This window comes from Crassostrea angulata, chromosome 8 (genome assembly GCF_025612915.1).
Source record: "Crassostrea angulata isolate pt1a10 chromosome 8, ASM2561291v2, whole genome shotgun sequence".
Classification (NCBI taxonomy): Eukaryota; Metazoa; Mollusca; class Bivalvia; order Ostreida; family Ostreidae; genus Magallana; species Magallana angulata.
The window spans coordinates 38,738,447-38,751,683 of record NC_069118.1 but is presented as its reverse complement, the minus strand read 5'-3'; the positions used below and the strand labels follow the sequence as shown (position 1 = coordinate 38,751,683).

At 31.5% G+C, this 13,237-nt stretch overlaps 1 long non-coding RNA gene and 1 pseudogene across 1 annotated transcript; both read right to left on the bottom strand.

Annotated features, from left to right (window-relative positions):
* Window positions 1–2,231: 2,231 nt before the first annotated feature.
* LOC128159216 (uncharacterized) lies at window positions 2,232–7,902 on the bottom strand. The gene is made up of 4 exons (XR_008240129.1): window positions 7,469–7,902; window positions 6,145–6,279; window positions 5,783–5,885; window positions 2,232–4,264 (listed from the first exon to the last, which is right to left on the bottom strand). It is a non-coding gene; the product is annotated as an uncharacterized LOC128159216 (long non-coding RNA).
* A 755-nt stretch (window positions 7,903–8,657) lies between these two features.
* LOC128159215 (uncharacterized) lies at window positions 8,658–12,986 on the bottom strand (annotated as a pseudogene).
* Window positions 12,987–13,237: the final 251 nt, after the last annotated feature.

Genomic DNA, 13,237 nt, shown 5'->3' with positions numbered 1-13,237 from the left:
CTTAAGTAGACCATTCTTTTTTACAATAATTTTCATGATTTGCAAGTGCTCTATCATTTTTTATCGCCACGCAACATAGAAATAAGATATAATGCAAGGTCATTGTGCACATGTACATGTATATGTAAGCTTTGTTAATATCTCACATAGTTGATGGTGTGGACTTTTAATATTCATAGATGGTCATTTAGAGGTCTGTGGAATGACAATAATCTCACATCTGTTGATTTTTCATTACTACTAGCCCTAAAAAATATACTATATTATCCCTCTATTATTTTGCTATTGTCTTGTGCGGCTATTGGAAACCGATCATACATTTTTTAACATATTACTTAATTAGGGTTTAGGTAGACCATTCTTTTTTTACCATAACTTTCGTGATTTGCAAGCCCTTTTCACTGTGTGGAGATACCTAAACCTGTATTGATCATGCCCACACCTTTGAAAAAACCTTCAGTCTTATACCGTATATCCGGGGTTTTTTTCGCGTCACAAAATTTGTGAAAATGGGGAAAACATGTAGCATTTTTAATTTGCGTCCCTACTGAGGATTATCTTCTTAATTCAATCCATTCTACATGTGTCCTAATGTTTTTTTTAGAATTTCACATATTAAATAAATGAAAAAAAAACATTTCAAGTTCATGAACAAACTTTACTAATCATCAAAAATAATTTCAAATAGATTTCATTCATAATTTATGGACCAGGGTGAAAACATTAGTTCAATTTTGAAAGTTTAAACAATTAATCATTTCAAATTTATTAATACAGCAATCATTTGCATTCAAAATTCAATGTACATAACATGTCCATTATTTTGGTGAACTTACAGTTCAATTATACAGTTTCATTTTTTTCTGTGCAACGAAATCATGTATGTAAGGATCTGTAAATTTATGAAATCAAAATATTCATAATCTATTCTCAACCTTTATATTTCAAATTTCATAAATTTCAAGAAAATAAAGTTCTTAAAATTGATTGACTTATTCTTCATAATTCATGTAAAACAATCAAAATAGGTGATCAAAGATCATGTATTGAATGAACCATTCATTAACAAATGTTAATGAATAACATATATAATAAGTACACATGTAAGAAATTGACAAAGTTTGAAAGTTACTCTGGGAACAAAAATGACTGATCAAATGCATGGCATAAAAAAAAATTAAAGGACGAAAAGGATTATGCAGCTAAAAAAATATTTATTTTTTTCAAACATAAAGACATTAGGATGTCGTCTGCAAAACATATCACGTTTAGGGGCCACTTTCTTGCCTTATAAGAAACAAAGGTAATCACAGATTACAAAGCACCGAGATGAGGCATCACCTTTATAAAGCATCACCTTTATAAAGTACCACCTTTATGAGACCACTTTTATCATATTACATGAAAATCATGGTTAATGATCTTCGATATCCATGGATACTGTTTCAACACAATATCATGTTACTTTATCATATGTTAAAAAATTGTATAATAATCATATGTTCATTTCATATGGTATTATAAGATACAATCTTAATCAATACAAAATATAAAATATGATATTGCATCCTATGATACTTACAATATACATATCATATAATAAAATAAAATACTATATTAAATAATGATGCAATATGATATTGTTACATATGATATGACACCATGTCATGTTATACATTATTGCATTTGATCACATAATACGACATCATAATATATGATACAGTATTGCATCATATGATACAATATCATATCACATAATACATCACAGTTTTGTAACACACAATATTATATTGTATAATTAAGTATGATATTGTATTGTATGATATTATATCATATTTGATACATAATATGATATTGTATCATAAGATACAATATAATTTGATTCAACATTGTATCAAATCATGATGCAATATCATGTGATACATTAATATATTATATAATAAAATATCACATTATACAATATCGTATCATGTTACAATATTATATATTACTATATCAAATAATACTACTTCATGTAATACAATAATATATCATATAAACCAATATCATTTTATACAATATCATATCATGTGATAAGATATTATATACCACAATACAACATCATATCATATTATAACATATTATGTATGGCAATATAATATGAAACAATAGCATGTGATAAAATAGAATATAATACAATATCATTTTATACATTATTGCATCATTATAAAAAATACTTTTCATAACAATATAATGATACAATATCATATCATAATGCACAAAAATAGTGATACAATATCACTTTGTATTGAATAACTTTTTATGATATAATATATGATATAATATTGTATTATATAAAACAATAGTGTATCAAATCATACAATACTATATGAATCATGTTATATCATTTCACAACAAACACATCTATCAATCAGGTTAGAGTGAGGTAGGAGATTTTTTTTAAAACATCCTTGGTAATAGAGATCAGGATCTGCATCTGAAGCTACCTCTATGATTCATTATATTATAATTAAATTAACTATTATGCAAGCTATTATCTATAAAAGATGTGACCTGTTCAAATATAACTAAACCTCATCCAGCATCCGAATCCTATGGCTAAGATTCAGCATTCAAGCCTGTCAGGTGCATTAGTATCATAAGATGCATCATCCATGCAAGTTTGATGAAGTTAGGACCAGTAGTAGCTAAGATATAATCATTAGAGGGCACCTGCTCCAAAAACTTTAACCAGCTCTAAAAACCTTATCCTCCTCCAGCATCCGAAACCTATGGCTCAGATTCAGCATTCAAGCCTGTATGGTGCATCAGTATCATAAGACGCATCATCCATGCAAGTTTGGATCAGTAGTAACTTAGAAATTGCCACCAAAGGGCACCTGCACCAAAAACTTTAACATGTTCCAAAAACCTTAACCTCCTCCAGCATCTGAAATTCATGGCCCAGATTTAGCATCCAAGTCTTTCAAGTTCATAAAAAGGTCCAGATGCATCATACATGCAAGTTTAGTGAAGATAGGATAAGTAATAACTTAGATAGAGGACCTGCAACAAAAACTTTTACCAGGTCCGGACGCAGACGCCGACGGTATAGCATAAGCTCCCCCCAACTTCGTCTCGGTGAGCTAAAAATATATTATCATACAAGCCCTACGTCTTGTTGTTACATTACAGTTACATTACATGTAAAATGATGAGATTCATTGTTGCTTGTTCATTGATTTCATTTCATTTAATTTTTTAAATGTCCTAAGTCTTGTTGTTTTTCTCTCGTTGAAGATTTTAGATCTAATCTTCAATAATTTGGTCCTCTCATTAAGCCCTTCCAATGAATACATTTTATGTTTTTCCAAAAACTCCTGGATTTTTCTTTTACCTTGAAAAGATTTTAAAAATGATATGAACAATCAGAATTATTATATTGTCACATATGCATGTAAAAAAGATAATACATGTACCTATGTATAGAAACAAGGCATATCATACTCTGTCACGAGTTTTTGCTCCCACTTCTTCTTGCTTATTATTTTGATTATCATAAATACATTCATGCTCAAACTACATTCATCCACTTTATCAAGATTATCTGTTTTGAAATGTCCCCTCTACCGCTTTAGGCTTCAATACACAACCCAAAATAGAAAGCCTATAGGGATTTTGCATTGCATCCGCCATGAAATAGCCTGGATGACATCGTTGAAAAATTGTATGAGGTATTCCAAGTGGGTTCCGAATGGTGAAAGGATGTAAACATTTCACATTATAAATCTCCATGAGAAATTTGTTTCCATTCCTGTGAACTTTTACGAGTGAAAAATGATAATATGTCAATGAAGATGTCTTGGATATTTTCCCTTTTGTCAATTTAAACTGTATTTCTTTCACAAATATGTATACTAATTTTATTAAAAATAATCAAAAAGTAATGGAAGAAATAACTTGGGACAGACTATTAATATTCACTTGCACATGTTTTTCACCATGCTATGTTTGTAAACAATTTAAAAAGGTGTGTTCTTATCACATAAACGTTTTGTACTAAAGTAGAAAGCAAATGACATTGACATTTTCAAGAAGTTTTAAATATTTCAATAGCAATACACAATTGGTGACAAGCAGAAAAAATAGGAAATTATCACTTAATAATAAAGGTGACCTTAAAACATATTTTCTAGGTAGGTTACCAGTATTGTTGTCTTTTCTATCAAAGATGTACCTTGGAAGAAGCATTTGATTGCTTCCGTCTCATCTTTAGACCATTTAACTGGAAAAAATTGACATTAAGAGATCAATTTTAAATTTTACCATTTCAAGGTTCTGTAAAAGTATTGCATTTGACTATTTAGAAAGAAACTTTATACTCTAAATATCATGTACATGTACATGGTAATGTTATGCACCTATCTACAGGTACATTTAATTATGAATAGGCTTAATTATGTTACTTTTATGTTATTCCAAGTACATGTAATTTGTACATTATCTTAAATGCCTCTATAGGCTTAGAAAAAGTTCCTAAAAATTATTTTATTATGAAAGATAACATGAAGAATAGATAACTAATAAACAAAGCTGCTCTTTAGTCAGTACACATGTAAGGCATACAAATTGATTTTAGCTATACAGTCACACCTGTTTTAAGCGGCCACTTGTGGAACAATGACAAACTGGCGGCTTAAGACTGGTGGCCTCTTATTCCAGGTTTCAAATTAATGAAGAAAAAACAACCCACCGAGTTTATTCATTTTAGCTCTATTGCACAGATTTATTAATAGCATCTGTAATGGCGGCGTACACGGAGAGCTCGGATTGCCGAATAGACAGTTTATATTAATTTTCAATGGCCGTTTTAATTCAATTTATCTATCAAGGGATTAAGAGCAAAACATTTTCTGCTAAATACACCCAAACAATAATTGTAACTTGATTAAATAGGGTAAACAATAGGCCTTAACGGTCACCTGAGTAGCATATAACCCATACACAAACTTGTCGAGGAGTCTCGTATATGCATTTAATTAATTAGGTTTCATTCTGGAGTAGAAAATGATAAATTTGTAATGACGGCCATCTCCCTGCCTGAAATCTTTCAAAGAGAACTGTGAAACCTACAATTTTGGCAAAAAACTTAAAAGATCTGGTCTACAAAATCATGAATTCAGTTTCCTTTCAGGTGTGTGGGAGTAAAAAGGATAATTCTTTAACATTATATGCATTAACACCTACACATCCATTTTTGCCATGCCCTAGAGTCAAAACCCATACTCCAGGGGACATGAAAATTAAAATTTCAGTAGAGGACTTCCTGGTAAACATAATTATAAGTCAGTTTTTTATACAGATGTGTGAGAATAGAGAAGAACATTTTAGATTTTAACATTATATGCATTAACACTACATTGCCATATTGCCTCCCCCCTCATGTCCTGAATCCCTGACCCAGGGGTCATGAATTTCACAATTTAGGTAGAGGGGTTAGTGAACATCATAACCATGTATTCAGTTTTTTGCCCTCATGTTTGGGATTAGAGAAGAAGATTTTTGAAAATGTGGCTTTTTTTGCATATTTGGCCCCACATGTGACGCCCCGGGGATGGTAGAGCCATGCATTTCACAATTTAGATTCCTCTTACCATAGAGATGCCCACACCAAAAATGGTAACAATCAGCCCCGTAGTTTTTAAGAAGTAAAAAAAGTAAAATTGTTAACGCACGAGGCACAACGACGGATGAAAACGGATAGCAATAAATTGCTAATTCGTCAAATTGTAGATAGACAGACCCTTCAACAAAGATATATCATTTGAGCTGCTTTTAGTCTTCTTGGCTGCAACTGGGCTTGCAAGAACTTTAGCTCCATCATCGTCTTCGATCTCAAAGGAACACTATGTAATAACAATATCATGAATATCTTACTTCGCAAATACTAAGGACAGGCATGCATAAAACCTAATGAAAAGAGAAACCATTATGGGTGGGTTTTAATTATTAAACGATGCAAATCAATGAACCATTATCATCTTAAATAAAGAAAGAAAGTTATTGAGAAAAGTTTTAATCATTTCAATAATATCACTTCTATTACCCCCCCCCCCCACACACACACACACACACATTCACACAAATAAAAAAAAGATTGATCACCTTGTGGTGTAACATCCGATTCATTTGCACTTCCATTCTTGCAGGGTTTGGACATCAAATCTTCTTTAGTCACATGTGATTCAGGTGCTGTACTTGGACCTTTAGGATTGTGTACATGTAACTCCGACACTGACCCTTTTAGATAAAATTTCAAAAATATATTCAAAGTCAAATACAATATCAAAGTACTGAAGTACTGAAGGGAGTTGATTTTATCGATTATCATTTATTTTAAAATCAACTTATCTTGCATGGCAATTATTTTCTAGTCTGTATTTGAATTACGCTTTTTTATATTATATGAATTTTTAGACTTTTCCGACAAGAATTTCGAGAAACCCCATATGAATCATGTTGTGTAATATTTAAAGATAGATTTCAAACTATGTATTAGTAATCGAAACAATTCTAAGAATCGTATAGATCCAGGTACTATTGATATCGAATTCTCGTTCAACCAGACGCTCGGCTGTCTCCGTTAATCTCCGACAAGCAAGAAAGCCTCTCTGCTTGTCGGAGATTTACGGAGAGAGCCGAGCGTCTGGTTGAACGAGACTTTATTAAACTCTGGCGTAGGAACACATGAGACTACAAAAATATATAAATTGTTCGTATAAAATAAAATTTGACTATTTTCAAAGTGTTTATAGATAAGTTTCCTTGAAAAACAATGCTTCAGCATATATAACATCGAATTTTTCTATTATTTTCAAGAACTAAGTCTTGTCAGCGGTGACGATTTGTGTTTAGGTCCAAACACTGTTTCACTTTCGGTTTGCCAGAGTAACTGCATAGGATAGTTGATTAAAATCAACTCCCAAAAATTATTTAATGAAGAACAAAAAAAAAAGAAATACATATACAGTCTGTGAATGTGTGATTTACCACACTAAAGCTTTGTTTCCTGTAAATTCGCATGTGCAAATGCGGGGTATTTTACCCAGTTTTAAGCTGTAGTATAAATTTTCCCTCACATGTAAATAATCCCTTTTACAGTATTGAAAGTTGTACTCAGCAAATGTAATTAAACACTTTACATTTTCATTACTATCTGAACATTTCTTGAAAGTCAAATAGAATTGTGCACAACAGCCTCTGTCACAAGTCATAAGGAAATAACTCCATCTATACATTGTCATTCAAAAGCCAGAGGCCTAACACCTAGCTGCAATAATGTAGCCCTCTCCCGTTTTTTTGGGTTTTTTTCGGGGGGGAGGGGGCAGTAAACATCAGATATAAAAAATCGGAGAGGGCTACATTGTTACAGCTATGACTAACCTATTATCAAACAAGAAAAACATTCACAAAATAGATTGAAACAAACCTATCAAGTTGACTGCTTTCATCATAGGAACTGAGAGACGGAAAACAATGGTATGAAACTGCAAAAGATCAAAGAATCGTTATTGCATAAATAGAGTTTAAAACAAGAAATCTTTTAAAGAAACAGTTGCCCCTTTTGTGGCTTTATCAATCTTAAAATGATTAAGTTCTTTCACAAGTCAAAATTTATTATTCTTACTGGACTTTGACCCGTGAGTGCACGGGTTGACATTGCATATGATATCAACATTTACAAGATAGATACATCGACGCACCGTATTGTTGACATTTACATAACAAAGCTTTAAGCCTACATTAATGCTATTAATTTCACTGCACTCTGCTTAGTTATAATAATCTGACAGGCATTCACCACAGTTAAAATGCCTCCCATATACGCGTAATGTAGCAGACAATTGCAGAATTGCTCCAAATCGATTCTGGAGAAAATTAATGAAGTTGCATTGAAAATAAGTCAAATTTTTCATAACAAACCATTCTGAGGCTGTAAATACTTTTCATCTAAATATTTAATTCATATCATTGAAGGATTCAACACTTTTTTACTCAAAGTTACACACCATATTGATATTCGGATCTCTTGGGATTTTTCATAGTAAATGCACTGTGTTAGAGTAATCTCCCGTATTTTCTTTGATGAACAGAATATACATGTAGCAAATTTCCAATGAAAATTTACACGTTTTTGTATTATCGTTTCCGAGTTTATCCATGCAAATGTGATATTGTGGAAATATTAACTAAAGGGCCTCCCGTGTCTTAGCGTTAATGTAATGCGCATGCGCAAGATTGTAAAATCTAAAATATCCAGATGGTTTCCGGAATTTTTTGAGGAACTTTCATTGATTATTAATTAGCAAAGCCTGATTGAGAAAAAAATAAAAACAAATTGGTAATCTTCAAGTACCCATGATCTTTAAAATATATGAAACAAAAGACAGAACTCTTCTGATTTATCGGTATTAAAGACCAAAAATTTGAGTCTGTTATTTTAATATAGTAGTATAGATTTACAATTAATATCATATCACATCACATGTGTTACTATTACCTGGTAGATAACATTCCTTGATTGGTGAGGAATATTGCATAGAAAATCTACAAACAATTGCTTTTTCTACTGTTGATAGTTTTTTTCATAAATAAATATATTTATTACCTTCCTCGGATAGGGTTTGAATTTTCAACAAAATCCATTATGCCACTTTGACATGCTTGTGAGCCTTCAATAAAAAAGTATGAAATCATAATGCACGTACATGAAACAAAAATAACGATCAAATGATGTTCATTCAGCAACATGTACCTGGGTTAGATTTTTTGGCTTTGAAAATATAGAGTTTTCATTCAATAAAATCAATGAATCTCTACATTCTACTATAAATACACGTGTACTTTATAAGTACCTGTGTATCTAGGGAATCCAAATAGAATTACCTTTGTTTGAATGAAGGATCATTGTGACGTCACAAAAAGTTCATACAGAATTGAACGTTTTCGCTATTCTATAGGTTCATATTAAGAAACATATTTGCAAATGTAAATATTGCTTAATTAAAACTTTATTATTTCTTTTTCTGAAATTTCATGATGTTCCCCAGGGGTCATTTACTATATATCAGGTGAACAAACATGACCCACGGAAAAAGAATATATATGGTGGGGTGGGGATCTTGACCATTTTCAAGATATTTGGGCACTTCCTGTTCGAGGGGGGCAGGACCTCCCCTGGGGCCAATGACCTACTTGTACATACCATTTGAGAAGTACAAGTTTCTGAGAAGAGGATTTAAAAGATTTACTCTAAATATTCCTTTGTAATAATTTGACCCACATTGTGGCCCCACCCTGCCCCCGAGATCATGATTTGAACAAACTTGAATCTACCCTACCTGAGAAAGCTTCCATTCAAATTTCAGTTTTCTTGGCCAAATGGTTTCGTAGAAGAAGATTTATTTTTTTGAAAAATACTAACAAATTTTTAATAATTTTAATTATCATCCCTTAAAAGAGGGTCTGGCCCTTCATTTTAACGAACTTGAATCTCATTCACCCAATTATGCTTTGTGCCAAGTTTTTTTAAAATTTGCACAGTGGTTCTGGAGAAGAAGTCGAAAATTTAAAAAGTTAACAGACAGACAGGCACACAGACAGATGGACAAAAAGTGATCAGAAAAGCTCTTTTGAGCTTTCAGCTCAGGTGAGTTAAAAAAATGAAAGAGCTAAAAAGTTGTAAAATCCTTTTTTCCTTAATATTGACATTATTGAGCACATAACTAGCTGCAGAACTGTAGCTCCACAGAAAATTCGGGTTGACTGACCATCAAACCGAATTTTCCTCAGAGCTAGCCTACAGTTCTGCAGCTATAATCGATACACATGTATTTACAAACTAAGACTAGTGTAATCTTTTAAAAGTTTTTTTTTTTTCAAATGAAATCTATCTCATTGTTGACCATTTATAAAAAACTTTAAATGGTTTGATGTTAAAAAAAGTTAACTAAAGGTATTAAATTGTACCTTGTTCGAGGTGGTCACCTGCAGGGTCAACTGTCTGAAAAACTGAAGACATGCTTGGAGCTTAGAAATAATTAAATGCTTCCAATAAGAGAATGTACAGTAGTCAATGGAAACTTCCATAGCAAGTTAACAAGTCATAAATTTTTAACATTTAAAATGATTTCATCTGATATAACAATCAAGGTTGATTGGTTTTCCACTTCTTCTTTTTTGAAGAATTAAAATTTTTTAAATAATAATCAAATTGCAAATCACCATCTGTATCAATACCCCCCTGTAGACCAGAGAGATGTGGCTCTCCATCTGCAAGACGCAGAAATGTCTCCTCTCCTTGTGTGAGAGGGGGGAGAGGGGGACCACCACCAGTTTTTGGGCGTTTAACTCCATCCAGCTTTTCTTTGCCTATGACAATATATAGTATAAAGTAAAAACTACTAAAAAATATGAATGTAATATAATTTGTCTATAATCAGTATAAACCAACAATCTGATACCAATCATAAATGCCTCTTTTAAAACAATTTTTAACTCATTTATCTTTTCCATGCATTTTAATTATAAATTTAGACCTTCATCTTGCTCTTCATATATAATATGTAATTTATATGTTTCCTTATATACAGGCATGGGGTAATCGAGTAATCATATTCGATTGTAATGATTACTCTTTTTCAAGTAATCGACAGTGATCTGTAATCGAAGAGATTTTCGATTACTTGTAATCGTAATTTAATCGATTACAGCTAAAAAGTTTAGTGTAATTATAATTACTTTTTTGATTTCTTACGATTACTCTTCACATAAACATATTGTGAAGCACTTATTGTATGAAAAAATACTCATCAAGTGTTGTTTATAATACAATTCATTGAATAAAATTGTTTATATTCATTTTTATGATTTTCCACTTTCACCTAAAATATAAATATTGGTTCACATGTCATTGAGTACATAATCAGATAATCAGTTTACTCCATGTTTCACACTTCTTTGCATTTTTTTTTTTTTTATTATTTAACATAGTGTGGCTCCGAAAAACCACTAAGCTACTGACAATTATTAGAGAGAGAGAGAGAGAGAGAGAGAGTTATATTTTGTGTCTATTTTGCCAGAGAAAGAAACAAATTTAACCCGAAAGGGTGTGTAAATTGTCAGTAAGTGTGTTTGTCCTTGTCATGTAAAGAATCCACAAAGCAGTTAATGAGGTGTGACCCCCCTAATCACGTTTAGATAACAATTAAAATAGCCCCAACAAAGATCTATTTTAAAAATCAAAACAATTACAAGCTCCAAACACAATTCATTCAATTCATGAAGCAAGGCTGCCTAAAAGTTCTTTGCATATTTCTGATGATATTTTTAAAAATTATAAAATTGCAATCAAATTCAATTCTCGTATTACCAATAACAACCAAATACATGTATGGCTAAAGGTGCAAGGTCAAGATTTCATCTTAACTCGTTAACGTCCAGGAAAAAAAACTTGTTTACATGACAGAGCTCTATATATATAATTGCTTATAATTTGACATTTGAATAAGCAGTAGAAATTATAAAATGTTATTTTATGAAGATTGAAATATGAAGCCTCAAATTTTCATATCATCCATAATGAAAATACCCCTTTAAATCTAAAACCAAATTAACTTGAAGAGTTTTTATATGATATGTTCAGAACAGGTACCATGCGCATTTTAATGAATTTTTTTCTAAAGTATTCTATTAATAATCGATTACATGTTATAAAGTAATCGATTACTGGACAAAAATGATTCTCAGTGTTATTGATAAATAATCGATTACACAAAATTCCCCGAAGTGATCGATTATTAATCAATTACTTTTTTAAGTAATCGTGCCCATGCCTGCTTATATATAAACAAAGGTCTAGCTTCAATTAAATTGTATTCTGACCATGATACATGTATATAATTTATATGCATTTAAAACTTATGCTAAAAAAATACACCCCACCCCAAAAAGAAAAAGAAAAATGAAGTGTCAAATTTGTGTCGAATTAGAACATATTAACTATTTTTTCTTCAAATCATCAACCATTTAAAAAATGTTTTATTAAGTGATGCACTTAATTGTTAAGAATTTCCTGTTCCTGGTGACAACAAATGTTTGAAAAAAAAATAGTTATGCTCTCAATAAATTAGATCATATCAAGTAAAATTTGGCAATATTTCATATAATCATTTAATTATTTGTTATAAATCCATATTTATACAGATCCTACTCTTTTAAATTAAAATGAATTCATACTTACTTCTTGATTTGACATTATAATATTTTTTCTTAACCTCCTCCCAGGTCCTCCTTTTGGTGTCGTATAGTCTACAAAATTCAAGAAATACATGATCCACCCCTTTATTAGTGTCCACAAAGCAGAGATAAAAATAGATCAGTCAGTTGCGGTGGGTTTTTTTCTTCTGATAACCAATGCATCTATCCTTTTTTCTCATAATTAGTTTGTCTTTCTTTTAAGCACCTCAGTGTATATATCGTAAAACGTTTCTTGTATAAATTTATTCAGTTAATTGTGTGTATACGGGCAAAGAAGAATCACTTCGACGATGTTCTTTTAAAAACTGTTAAACCGATACGAATTTGTCAACTATATATTCTAAATTTTATAGAAACGAATATAGTTTTCCGGCAAAATTTCATACTAACGAATTCAATTTATCGGCAATCAGTTGCCACTTCCTTTCTCGCGTTACTTTAAGCTTTCCTTTGGCCCCGCTCCCTTTCATCAAGCCGAACAAGGCCCCCGATCTTGTTTTAACTTCCTCAATTAACATCACTTCCTCGTCATCTTGCCAATTCTGAGATCGGCGTTTACCCGTAATTGCTTTGTCGTCCATTTTTGTGTTTTTTTTTAATGAAAAAGCAGACAATAAGAGGGTATACGTTTTGTTTACACGTTGTCCAATGCGTTTTACTGCTCTTTCAACACTAGAGAGTTCCATGGGGCCGCTTCATGCGTTGGAAAAAATCCGCGAAAACCGTCTCGCGAGAACATGAATTTGAGAAAATTCTCAACTCAAGTCTTGAGAATTACTTAGCTAAGAATATTCTCAAGTAGCTTTATGGCGGTGGTTTTGAGAATATTCTTAGCTGAGTAATTCTCAAGACTTGAGTTGAGAATTTTTTTGAGAATTCTTAAAGTTTTATGGCGGCGGACCCAGAATCGATGGCCAGCGTTCCTTTCTTCAAGAAAATT